The 12,904-nt window shown below is 39.7% G+C and overlaps 1 pseudogene; it reads right to left on the reverse strand.

The window, feature by feature from the left end:
- Positions 1-7,864: 7,864 nt before the first annotated feature.
- Positions 7,865-8,703, reverse strand: LOC100441228 (voltage-dependent anion-selective channel protein 1-like; annotated as a pseudogene).
- Between the last annotated feature and the right edge of the window lie 4,201 nt (positions 8,704-12,904).

Consider the following 12,904-nt stretch of genomic DNA (forward strand, 5'->3'; position numbering starts at 1 on the left):
GGGTTCCTTAAGCTCTGTTTACTTTTATTCAATCTTTTTTTCTACTTCTCAGATTTGATCATTTCCATTGTCCTATCATTAAGTTTATCACTTCTTTCTTTCACCCACTCAAATCTGCTTTTGAATCCCTCTAGTAAATTTTTCATTTTTATTATTGTGCTTTTCAGCTCCAGAAATATTTTGTCTTTTTAGACTACCTATCTCTTTATTGGTATTTCCATTTTGTTTGTACATTATGTTCTTGACTTTCTCCATATCTTTAAGATGGTTGTTTTAAACTCTTTTGCTAGTATAACTTTTATCAGGTTGTTGTCAGGGACAATTTCTGTTGATATATTTTTTCTTTGAATGGGTCGTGCTTTCCTGTTTCTTGGCATGACTTGTTATTTTTTGTCGAAAACTGGACATTTGAATCTAATAGTTTGGTAATTCTGGAAATACATTCTCCTACTTCACTATTCTTGGTTATGTGTGTGTGTGTGTGTATACTGTTACAGGCTGTCTCTGTACTGAGGATAAGCCTGAAGTGTACACTTAAAGTTTTCTAGGTCTTCTGTGACCCCGTGCCTTTTCCTGGGCATGTGTGGTGATCTTCTAATTTCTCCCAGATATCTGATACTAGAGGTACACTGGGGAGATTCTAAACTATTCAATTGTGCCTATGGTATGCATGGCAGAAATTACTAATTGATTTTGGCTGTCTTTGATAGAGAACCCCAAAATGGCTTTAGAATTATTTCCAACACAATACTAGATTATTACCAACTCTACCAAAGTTTTTATTCTAACTTTGATGTTTTTTAAATAAAACAGTCCAAAGGATTTGAGTCATTTAAAAGCACAAAGCAGACACTGTAGTACAATAGATGTTATTCCTTCTACTCCCTGCCCATACAGTCTTCCTCTTTAGCTTTTTTTTTTTTACTTTTGTGTTTCTGTAGATGCTACTAACATTGAGAGGACTATAATTTTTAATGATAAGCAGAAGATTTTAAAATTTCTTGTTCCAACTTGAGAATCTACTCACTCCAGCTACTTGCTTGGTACATGGTAGTAAGGTTGCTATTTAATAGCTGTTCTTGAATCTCTATATACTGAGAGTGTGTAATAGTCAACTCAAATTATTGCTTTTTAAATCTGTTGTTCTCTACACCTAGAGATGAAATATCCTTTTTTTATTTGTTAGCTTAATGTCATGCTGTGTTTCTGTAGCAATTATTTGTATGGAATTACCCGGTAATTTCACTATACCTTCCTTCAATGTAGACAGAAAAGATTATACCATCATTTCACAGTGTCTCTTTGATTTGTCACACTGGGCATTAGGAACTACTTTTGGAAAAAACAGCAATGAAGCAAAAACATTTCTCTTTTCAATAGAAAAATTCTGTTTAAGGAAATAAAAGCATTTTCCTTATGATAACAGATGAAAAAATATACCTGTCTCACTGCTGGTAAACTCTTCCAAGATTAGAAGGTGCCTCTTTTCAATGTGACTGGCATATGAATAGAAGGTGTGGAAGCCATTGCTATTGGCAGCGGAAATCAAAGATTTGGCATTACGGGTTTTCCTGCATTTCACAATAATTTCAGTGGCTGGGGGCTAGTTCCTGGGAACTTAGCCTCTACTCTAGGAAAAGGTATGGGTGAAGATGCTGGGGTGTGGGGTGGGGCGGGGCTACTTTCCACTGCAGCTACTTGGAGGAGAGAGGGACATTTGGCAAATTCCTGCTAAATGTCAGGAGCTTTACAGCTATTGTTTTTCTTGGTCTTTTCAATAATTTCGCAGAAAGTATTATTTTTTCCAGATGAGAAAACTGAGGCTTAGAAAGATTAAGCAATTGTTCCAACTGCCCATGTTTAAACAGAGGTTGCATTGTAATTAAAATGAGGTCTGGATCATAGCTAAACATCCCTTCAGTTTAACTAAAATTTTGCATGAATCTTTTAATCTTTCATTGATAACCATCTCCAAATGACTATTCATGACTAATCTTGACTTAGCATAGTACTGCTACAGTGCTTTCTCATTTATTCTCATAGCCTGACTACAGATTGCAATGTCAAGTATTCTTTCCCCACTCTTGACAATCCATTCATCTCCTGTGAGTCTGGATTTAGTGGCACCTAATGTCTTGAGAGCTTGGGGGGTCAAGGAGAGGTCTGCCCTTCAATTGTCTTAAGCCAGAGTGGCGAAGAAAGAGATCTGGTGCCAGGCCATACTCCCCAGTCTCTCTCAGCATGTCCCATGACTTTTTCTAATATTCACTGCTGTCTTTCCAGTCTAGAAAAGAGAAAGATGATCCAAGTATCTATATGGAAAACCTAAGGCGTTAGGGGTCTGCTGGGAGTCTGAAGCAAGAGGACTGAGATACCCTCAGAGGTATTGAGGTACCCTCAGTAAAGGGCAGCAAGACATGACTCCTGAGGAGAGTGGAAAAGCCAATGTTTGTTCTGGCTGCCTTCAATTCAGTCATTGCATTCCACATCTCTCTAAGGTCTTCCTAAGGTCCCGAATATGGGCAAATGCGGTATGAATCATCTGTATGACACTAAATATTTCCTTTATCCAGGATGGGGCAAAGAGGGACTGTATATAAATAAAGGTCAAGGGGAAGTGGTAACACAGTTAACAAATGGCAGCTAAGTTACTTTCTGATGACTGCCCAAGGTCTCTCAAAGCCCCATTTCTGCAAAGCATGTTGTTGTAATCAGCCTTCTTGGATTAATGCTCAGAGGCAGTAAACAAAACACAAAATAAAAAAATATATACATGACAAGCAGCTGGCTAGTACCATCTAGTGGTAGCAAAGAAGCAATAACTTTTAAAATGACCTTTTACAAAGGGGAAAGGGGAGACTGAAACCATCCATTCCTTTCTGGGGACATGAATGGTTTACCACGAAGTGTAGAGCTTCATTTTTCTCCATTGGAGCTGGAGAGTGGCTCAACACCAGGATGCTTTTCAGAGAGAAGACAGCTGAGAGAGATTGAGCTGCATTTCAAGATGGGCTTATTTCAATGCCTGAGATAGGGGCACACAAAATTGCACACATAACTCATTTTCTGTTTGGTTGTCTCTTGTGGGAAGGAATGGTGCCGCTGATCTCTGGGAGAGTTTGGGGGTTTCCTGAAAACCAGCTACTTTGTTTATGAACATTGCCATTCAAAATCCAAGTCCTGGATAAAACTCTGGCTGTGGCAATTGGTTTTGGAGACTTTGTTGTTTGTGACACCTGCCTCCTTGTATCCTAGGCAGAGTTTCAGAGCAGCAAATGCTTGCATGACATTTCTCCAAAGGATTTTAGTTGATGATCTGCATTCCACTGAGCAAATAATTATCATTGCTATGGTTTATTCAGTACCTACTGTGTGCCAGGTACTGTGGTGAGCCTTTTAGCTGCATTGGCTAATATGATTCTCAAGACCATTTTGAGGCAGGTATTCTTTGTCTCATTTGCATAAAAGAGAAGTGAGGCTCAGAGAACTCATATGATTTGCCCAAGATCACAGAGGTCATGGAGGTCGTGCTGGGAGTCACTCGCACGGGAAGGTACCTGACAGCCACTGTGGAGGATGAGCTTACAGCTTCAGCACCATCCCTATCCTCAGAAAGCTTATGATATTTTTAGGAAGGTAGGACATGCACAAAAATAGAAATATACCATGAGGGCCTGTGCAAGATGGTTATGTTTCTGGAGATTGCTGACAAGGCAATTGAGTCTAAGAGACAGGCTGAGACGTCAATTCCCCTATCCCCATATGAAGAGGCAGCCAAGCCACCCAGAAACATTCGCAATCTCCCCTTCCTCATTGAATGATGTTTAAATGTGCCTGACTTGTTGATCATCAATGAGGTGGCACCTGCTGGAATAAGAAAATGTTGCGGTCAAGAAGATGAATCTGGTGCCAGGACAAGGTGGACTAGAGTAAAGATTCTGGGGTCAGGGAGATTCATTAGGAGGAAGTTGTGAGTCACTCGGGTGTCAGGAGATGCACTGAAATGAAGAGACAGCTGTGGAGATGGAGAAGACGAGCTGACAGGCCAGACACTGTAAAAGAACCAGAGAGAGTAATTGGGCCCTGTTCCTTGAAAGATGAGGAGCAAATACGACCGGTGAGAAGGGGAAAAGGCTGTGTGGGTGCTTCTGGATGTGTGTGGCAGTAAGTGCGTGAGTGCAGATGTGTATATGATTGTGTGGGGGGGGAGTGTGCAAGTGTGAGTGTGGGTGTGAATGCGTGTGTGTGTGTGCATGAATGCGTGTATATGTGTGAATGAGTGTGTATATCTATGTGAGAGTGTGTGTGGGCGTGGATGTGTGTGAATAGTTGTATATATGAGTGCGTGTGTGTGAAGGTATGTGTATGTGAGTATGTGTGTGTGAGTGTGTGTGGGCATGAATGTGTATATGTGTATGTAAGTGTGTATGGATGTGAATGTGTGTCTGTGAATAAGAGTGTGCATGTGAGTGTGTGGGTGGGTGGGAATGTGTGACTGTGAATATATGTGTGTGTGTGAATGTGAATGTGTGTGAGCATGCATGTGTGTGAGTGTGTGTGTGAGCGTGTGTGTGTGTTTGTGTGTGTGTGTGGAGGTCTATCAGGAGAATGTTGTACCTGGTCTCTGAGTTGTTTGTAGAAATGGGAAACAGCTTCTCTTCTCTAACCCATATTGTTTGAGCAGATTGAGCTCTCTAAAGCGATGTTTATATAAACTAAAACAAAAGGTGTCTCTTTACTGGATGTGGTGGACAAGAAAACAAAAATTGGAACCAACATCCTATTTTGCTTATTATGTTCCTTTGATTTCAAGGTAAGATGGTCTCAGTCAAGACATTCCCCACTCTGGACTGAAGGGGCTGGTGGTGGACACCATGTGAATGACCTACCCTGAAAATTACTTGAAAGTTACAAGGGCAGAGCTCCAGCTGAAGGGCAAAGAGGAGACAGGCCAACTGTAAGGTTTCCACTTTGTGACCCAGGTTTAATCTTCTTACAGTGTGCACTGCACACACATTCACACATACACAAATACACATGTACACATTCAAACACAAGCACACAAATTCGCACGTGCACATACACACATGCAAACATATAAACACATATGTACACATGGAAACACACAAAAACAGACACTCACAAATACATACCTATGCAGACACAGGTACATAAGCACACAGCTACATGCACACATACACAAACATACACACACATATACACAAACACACACATGTACACACACAACACAGCAGTGCTTACTCAGAGGGAATTACAGCAGAAGCAGCAGGAGGTGTTTACTTCTCACTTGATACACAAAACCCAGGCAGAGAAAAACATGTACTTATTATTAGCTCAACTTATAAAATCTTGCTCGGGCATGCAAAATTTGGTAATATAAGGAAGTGGAACTATTTTATGGCCAGGGTTTTCTGACCACTATGTCAATTAATTTATATAGACCCATACATCCTATATTAAGTGTAACTTTCATTCCCTCTTTCCCATGGCGAATGACACAAAACTTTTAGAAAACTCTTCAGACAAGCAATAAAATAAATTCATTGTTGTGCATGTTGGGTTTGAGGTGATGGTGTAACATCCTAGGTTTGAAATGATTTCTGAGGAGCAGGTTGGAGTGGAGCTTAGGTGAGAATCAGGGCTGGAAATATGAATGTGGAAATGAGCAGCATAGAAGGACATTTTTATTAGGAATTGGAAGAGCTCACACATAATTCAGAAAAACAGCACCACCGGGAATGTCAGCTAATATTATTAGGTAAATATCACTCAAAGAATGTCAGCATTTAATGAAGACCCCCTGAATGTACTTTTATTAAATTGTAAGTGATATGCTCAAAGGGTACTGAATTTGTTGATGTAAGTTTACTTTTTTTAATCACATGAAATTAAGTTCTTCCTCATTTGTGAACCACTCCCTTAGAGAAGGGCTATGTTGATATGACCCCAAACTACCAAGTTGTAATTAATTTGGGGCTTGCAATAGGCCCAGCAAGTGATATAAATTGCTCTAGAATTGAATTATGAGTAGAAATCAAACATAGGCAAGTGAGGAGAGAGGAATATGGAGACAGGAGGAAGAGAAACTTATTATTATGCTTTGGCCAATTTCATTATGCTGTGAAGGTATAACATAATTTGGAATCATTAACAGTTATATGAATCCCTTCTGAACTCTTGGGTTCTGAGGTAAGTTTTGCACTAGTAAAATAGTTGCCATATATGCCTGACTATAAGGTGAGTTTATCGTTTTTTCTTAAACAATTATCACTTAGAGAAGAGGGACTTTGATATTACATGGTATGGGCTTTATTGTTAATACTTAATTTTGAATAATAAAGATATATTTGGGAAAGACACAGTCGACTAAAAATACCTTAAGCAATGCTAATTTTGAAAATTTTTAAAGGGTAGCTGATAAAATTTTTTTAAGACAAAAATTTAACATAGTTTAAGTTTAAATTATTTTAAACACAATTTAAATTATAACATTTCACTTGTACCCCTGTGTATATGATCATGCAATTTCAAATGTTGAATATAAGGAAGGCTTAAAGTTTCAAAGATTACTTTTAGGAGGAATACAGTAAATGATAATGTAGAGGTTGCAAATAAATACCTATAAGACAAACAAAACAATTTTCTAAAAAGATATACACAAATTGGCTTCTTGTGGCTTGAGATGAGATGTTCATTGACGGCCTCCATACAAATGGAAAAGAACCATCTCTTGATCAATTTAGACTGTAAGAAAGACATGGGCCCTGGAACCTGTTAGAAAAGTGAGTCAAGCAATGGTGAAAGCAATAGACAAGATGCGAATGAGGCATTCGAATAAAATTGTTTCAAATGCAATGTTGCTAAATTAATATAAACTTACTCTTTTAAGTCTGTATGTGAAACTAAATGAATAAATTAGATAGTAGAACTTGCCTATTTGTTTTTTCCCTGTTTATTTACATTTAATTAATAAAGACAATAGGAGGATGAGGTTTCAGTATTCTATTCAAATTTTATTTTAAGTGATGTTAATTACAGTATTTGAAGGGAAGGTTCTAATTCCACACAAAATGGAAGAATATAAAGTGTATTCATTAAACTGCTAAAAAATAGAGTGGTGAGAATACAACAGAAGTCCAATTTAGATTCAGAGTGTTGTCACCATGTTATTACAATCACACAGCCTCTTCCAAACTTATAGCTGGAGCTCCCAGAAGCTATTTCATACTCTGGTCCAAGGACCAAAAACCACAATGTAAAACTGAATTAAGTCCTGAATTATTGGCTTCATCACATGCACCCTCTTCCACCTCAAAATGGCACAAAAGAAACAGTTACCACACCCTGCAGACCTTTTGGTGTAAAAGAGATGTTGATGAACTGGAGTAGAAACAGGTCATGAAGAGCTTTCTTAAAAAGTCCCTTTCAGGTGAGTTTATACACACCATCTAGCAAGGAGCCTCTCATCAAGTAGGGTTAGGTAACCACGGTTCATTTCTCAGGAAGTCACAATTTCATTCATTTACTCAATATGCATTTACAAAGTGCCTACATATCATCATCTTCCAATTGCAGTCATATCTAGATAAAAAAGAAACCTGATCTCTAGAGAGGCCACCTAGCTCCCCAAGTCTACAGCTGAAAGGATCTTTTCTGGAATTGGGTTTCTTCTGTACTTCTGAAAGGGTAACACCTTAAAGCTGAATTGTCTTTAAAACCTGAAGGTCTGATATGATATTTAGCAATATTTGCATCCTGGACATACAACATTGAAAGATACACTAAATTCTGAAGGTGGCTATGCTTCAAAATACTTTAAATTAAACAATCATACAGTATTCATTTAGGCTTGAAATTCCAGTCCTAGACTGAGCTTGTGGCCACAGGCATTGATGTTCTTGCCATCCAGGAGAGCTGACAGTGTCACTTTGATACCTGGCTTTAGAGTCCTGAGTGTATCCTACACCTATCAGGTTGGATGTGTTCACTTTACCTGCAAAGCGGTCTTCGGAGTCAATCTGAATACTTGGCTGCTATTCTGAAATGAGTGTTATTGTTTCCTGCTGTCCAGGAGAGATTGACAGCACTTTCTAATTTCTTGTTCACCTTCTGGTAAATGGAGCCACTGAACTCTCGTCCTGTCATTCACATGTGTGAAGCTAGAATTCATCAGTCTTGTAGCCAACTGCAGAGTTGCTCTGGGTTACTCAGGACTTTGCAGTCTCAAAATTCATTTGGTTGCCAGCCAGCCAACCTTCCTAACCTGGCACCAGGATGCCCCAGATTAAAGGCCCAGTGATGTCCAAATCCACATTGCAGCCCAGGCTGATGGGCTCCCGATCGTACCGTTTTGATTTTAGCACGTTTTTTCCCCAGTATTAGGTAAGAAAGATGAATGGAAGGTCAGCTTCAGTCCACATGCGAGCTGATCTTCGTGGCAGTCTTGGTGCCTCACATGTTGTCAGTGTTCCATTTCCCCGTAAATGCCGGACCACACTCAATGCTTCTGTACTTGGTTTCCAGGCTGCCCATCACTTTGGTGGTCTCAGTGTTGGCTGAACCCGAACTTGTAAATTCCAGATTTTGTTTTTAAATAAAGTTTTATTACACCAAGTCCATAGCTTCGGTGAAGGGATCCCTGGCAGATTTGCCAAGATTGGCATGTGTGAGTGGCACAGCCATCCTCTGCTCAGAGGTAGTGATGATGGCCTCCAGCAGCCATGGCGGGAAGGTATGGATATTTGCCTATTTGTATTAAGACTGTTTATATTTCAGTAGGTCAAAATCATTTTGGGGGATGAGAGAGAAGAAGGTTAAAAATTTCATTTGAAACCTGGAGAAAGGCTTGCTTTTTGTCATTTCCCCATTCCAAAAAATGAGAAGGCCACATCTCATCACTGGGTAATCTTCACAAGTGACCAGTTGCTTTGTGTGCACATAGGAGCCTGGCATCAAAGAAGGATGTAATGCAGGGAGGAATTTGCTCTGGCACAGTCTGTAGCCTCTCTTTCACCGGAGTCAAAGTGATTCTGGCTTCAGCAATTTATGTTTCAGCCTGGGTCCATTCTAGGTGGTATGAACATGCAGTATTTCTCAAACTTTTCCGAAAAAGGACCCACCTTGGCAAAAGAGCATGCAGACTGATGCCTGGACATCTTGGGATGTCTTCAATTTAATCTTAAAAATTTATGCAAATTTTACATTCTGTGGCATAACTAGATGTCATTGCATAGGACCATGCATACCCCAGAAGTGACTGATACTCCCAGTTGAGAAGTATGGCACAGGCCTGGGCTTTGGAGTCTGAAGGATATAGTGGCCTTGCTGCCTATAACAAGTTGACCTTGTAATGTAAACACTGTGAGCTTTCATTTTCTTTTCTTTTTCTTTTTTTTTCTTGAGACAGGGTCTTACTTTGTCACCCAGGCTGGAGTGCCATGGTGCAGTGGTGTAACCTCAGCTCACTGCAGCCTTGACCTCCCAGGCTCAAGTGATCCTTTTACCTCAGCCCCCACAAGTAGCTGGGACTTGTGCTACTTGTGGCCCAGCTAATTTTTGTATTTTTTGTAGAGATTGGGTTTTGCCACGTTGCCCAGCTGGTCTTGAACTCCTGAGCTCAAGTGATCCACCTGCCTTGGCCTCCCAAAGTGTTAGGATTACAGCCGTAAGCCACCATGCTGGGCCATGAGCCTTGGTTTTCTTACCTATCCAATGCAGACACATCTTGGAGGGTTGTAATGGGGATTAAACGAGATGACTGATATAATAAGGGTAACAAATGTTGGCTCCTCCTCAAGCACCAAACTACACTCAGGGACATAGCATCTTGGAGAGACTTATCCAGGAGTTTAGACTTGTCCACTGTCAAGCCTGGAGTGGCTTAGATCCCAATGCCACATTGATTCTTGTAGAGATTTAGCATGGAGGTCAACCAACACATGTCTGGGGTTAATCTAGACCTCACTTTCTGGATTGGGTCCTTGGAATTTGGAAGTGGAGGAGCCTTAGAAGATGACTTACTTTTTAGAAAAGAATGAGGCAGTGACTGCCAGAAGCAAGTTTTCCCTCATTCTTCTTGAACCCCCTCTTCCTCTCCTCTCATTTTATCTCCAGGCCTCTTCTGTCCTTTTGTTGATCCTTTCTTCCATTGAAACTCTACTTGAAGACAACAGAGTCCTGTTAATAGTCAGATTTAATCATTTCTTCTTAATCTCTATCCTATTTAATCTTTTTGTCCAGTTTGATGCTATGAGTCTTTCAGTTTTGTAATGTTTCTCCCTTGGTTTCCCTAGAACTTCTCTAACAGGTTTAGGTTGCCTCCATCCTCCCTTGTTGCATTCCATGCCTTTTTCCATTCAGCTTTTAAATATCTTTGCTTTGTCCTTAGCCTTTCATATTTGGACTCCTTTGTGTATTTACCTGGGCTCATCTCTTCCTACGACTTCAATATCATTCTCTGGTTTTCCTCCCTCTGATTTATGCTCTGCACACCATTGTTCTTTTATTTTAAAGTAGCTTACTGGAATTTCTGGAGTACAAGCATTTCAGAGAATGATTGGGGTGTGCCTTGAGAGGTAGACAGGAACAAAATTACAGTTACCTTGTATCCATGTTAATGGATCAATCTTGATAGAATAGTTATGCCAGTATAAAAACAACTCAGCAAACTCATTAGCTTCATACAACAAGAACTAGCTCACAGCAACATCTTCCACAAGTAGCTGGGGTGTTCTGCTTTTTGTCTTCCTGACTGAGGAATCCAGGCTGATGAAATAGATTTGATCTGAAACATTGCCTGTTGCCAAACCAGACGGAAGGGGATGGAAGACAGAATTGCATATTGGCTCTTAAAACTTCTGCCTAGAAATCACTTGTACTACTTCTGAAAATGTGTCATTGGCTAAATCAGGTCATACGGCCACATCCAATTTCAAGAGGGCAGAGCATTGTTCTCCTTCCGTGTACCTAGAGGAGTGCTGGAAATATTCGGTGAATAGCCCTGATGACTACCCAGTCCTATCACACAACACGTAGTTAATTTAGTTTCCTTTTGACATGCAAAAAATACTTACCTCTTTCCTAAGGGATTATAGCCCGAAATTTTAACCAACCAACTGGATTCTATTTCAAGTCCAGGATCTCTGAGTGATACCTTTGGTCACCTTGGTCCTGACATGTACCCTGTTATTACAGAGACCTATACATTCATTAGGTAAGTTGTTTGTCTCTCCTTACACCCCTTATAACAATATACCAAGGTTAGGATGGCCCCAGTAGACGTTCAGATGAAGGAAAAATGCAAGATACATTCATCACTGGTATACAGCAAGGGTAAAGATGTTGCAATGGCTCTCTACCCTTGGAACAAGGCATGCTATACAGTCATCCCTCACTATCTGTGGGAGATTAGTTTCAAGACGCCCTGAGAATACTAAAATCCATGGATGCTCAAGTACCTTATATAAAAGGTGTAGTATTTACATATAACCTATGTACATCTTCCTGTATAATTGTTATACTGCATTGTTTTACAAGTTTGTATTTTTTATTGTGGTGGTGTTATGTTTATCGCTTTTTTCCCCTAAATATTTTCCATCTGAGGTTGGTTGAATTTGAGATGTAGAACCTGTGGATATGGAGGGACAACTGTATATGATTAGGTTTCAGATTCTGTTCCCTGGAAAGGGCTCTTCAGTCTGTTGTTTTCTGTAGCTCTTGGCTCCACCTCCTGTGAGGTTTTCTTCCTTTCATTTTCCTCCTTGGATATTGCTAGAATATGCCTTCAACAGAGGCTGTAACATTTTCTCAGTCTACTTCTTGCCTGTTGATGTTCGAGGGCCTATGGGTCATTTTCAGTTCCAAAAACTGAAAGAAGTTTCTTTTAGTGCAGGTTAATTCTTTTGCTGTATGACTCTCAAACACTGGTATTCTTATCTGTTCATTTACAGTCAGTTTCATATGTCAATAACCACACTAGCAGTCCTGAAGACTCAAGAGTCTTAATTTTCATATTAGCTATAATTTTGTACTTTCTTGCTGTCATGAGCTACCACTCCCTCCTATCCTTGAATTAATTTTTGCTGCCTGAGCCTATCAGACATGGGTGGAAAAATCACCTTTAGGTTCTTTTCCCTGAGCTATCTTAACCAACTTAAAAGACTTACTGGACACTACAACTTAATTTGATATTTAACTTGGGTACCCTAATTTATCCATGGATTTTTAAAATGGGTCTCATGACAAATCCTTAATTTGTTCCTAGATGAAACATTCAGTTTTAATGGGCCATCTTTGCCCAAAGTCCTACTCATTTTCTTCTGTTTGAGTATGAGAAGCAGTTGCCTATCTAATGCCAAATTCTCTGAATTTCTGGGCCCTCTCCATGTTTTTTACATTATACTTACAAACGAGCCACTATTTTTTGAGCTCATTTCCTTCTCAGAGAACCATGTCTAGCATAGTCAACTGGAACTGACACATACTACTTACTGTTTTTCAATCTCTTCTCAATCTTGCTACATGTTCATTGTGTTTGTAATCTACATAAAAAGTTCATTTAGGCCAGATTTTTCCAACTGTTTTTCTATTGCATAACATGGGTTACCATTTTTGTAACCTCTAGTATCAGTTTTCTCACCACTGTCATTCAGCCCCTTGACTAATACACACAACTAATTTTCTTTGTTATGAAATTACCCAATTTCTGGTAAAAATATCTGCATCAGTCAGATAGGCAAGATTATGCTGAGATTAAAAAACAAACAGAAAACTCTGTGGCTTAACACAGCATAAGTTTATTGTTCCCTCAAAGTTTATTTTAGACCTGGACAAGGCTGTAATACAGGTGGGTAACAGGCAGAGGCTGGAACAGTTTGGAGGGCTC

The sequence above is a fragment of the Pongo abelii genome, chromosome 14 (assembly GCF_028885655.2).
Source record: "Pongo abelii isolate AG06213 chromosome 14, NHGRI_mPonAbe1-v2.0_pri, whole genome shotgun sequence".
NCBI lineage: Eukaryota > Metazoa > Chordata > Mammalia > Primates > Hominidae > Pongo > Pongo abelii.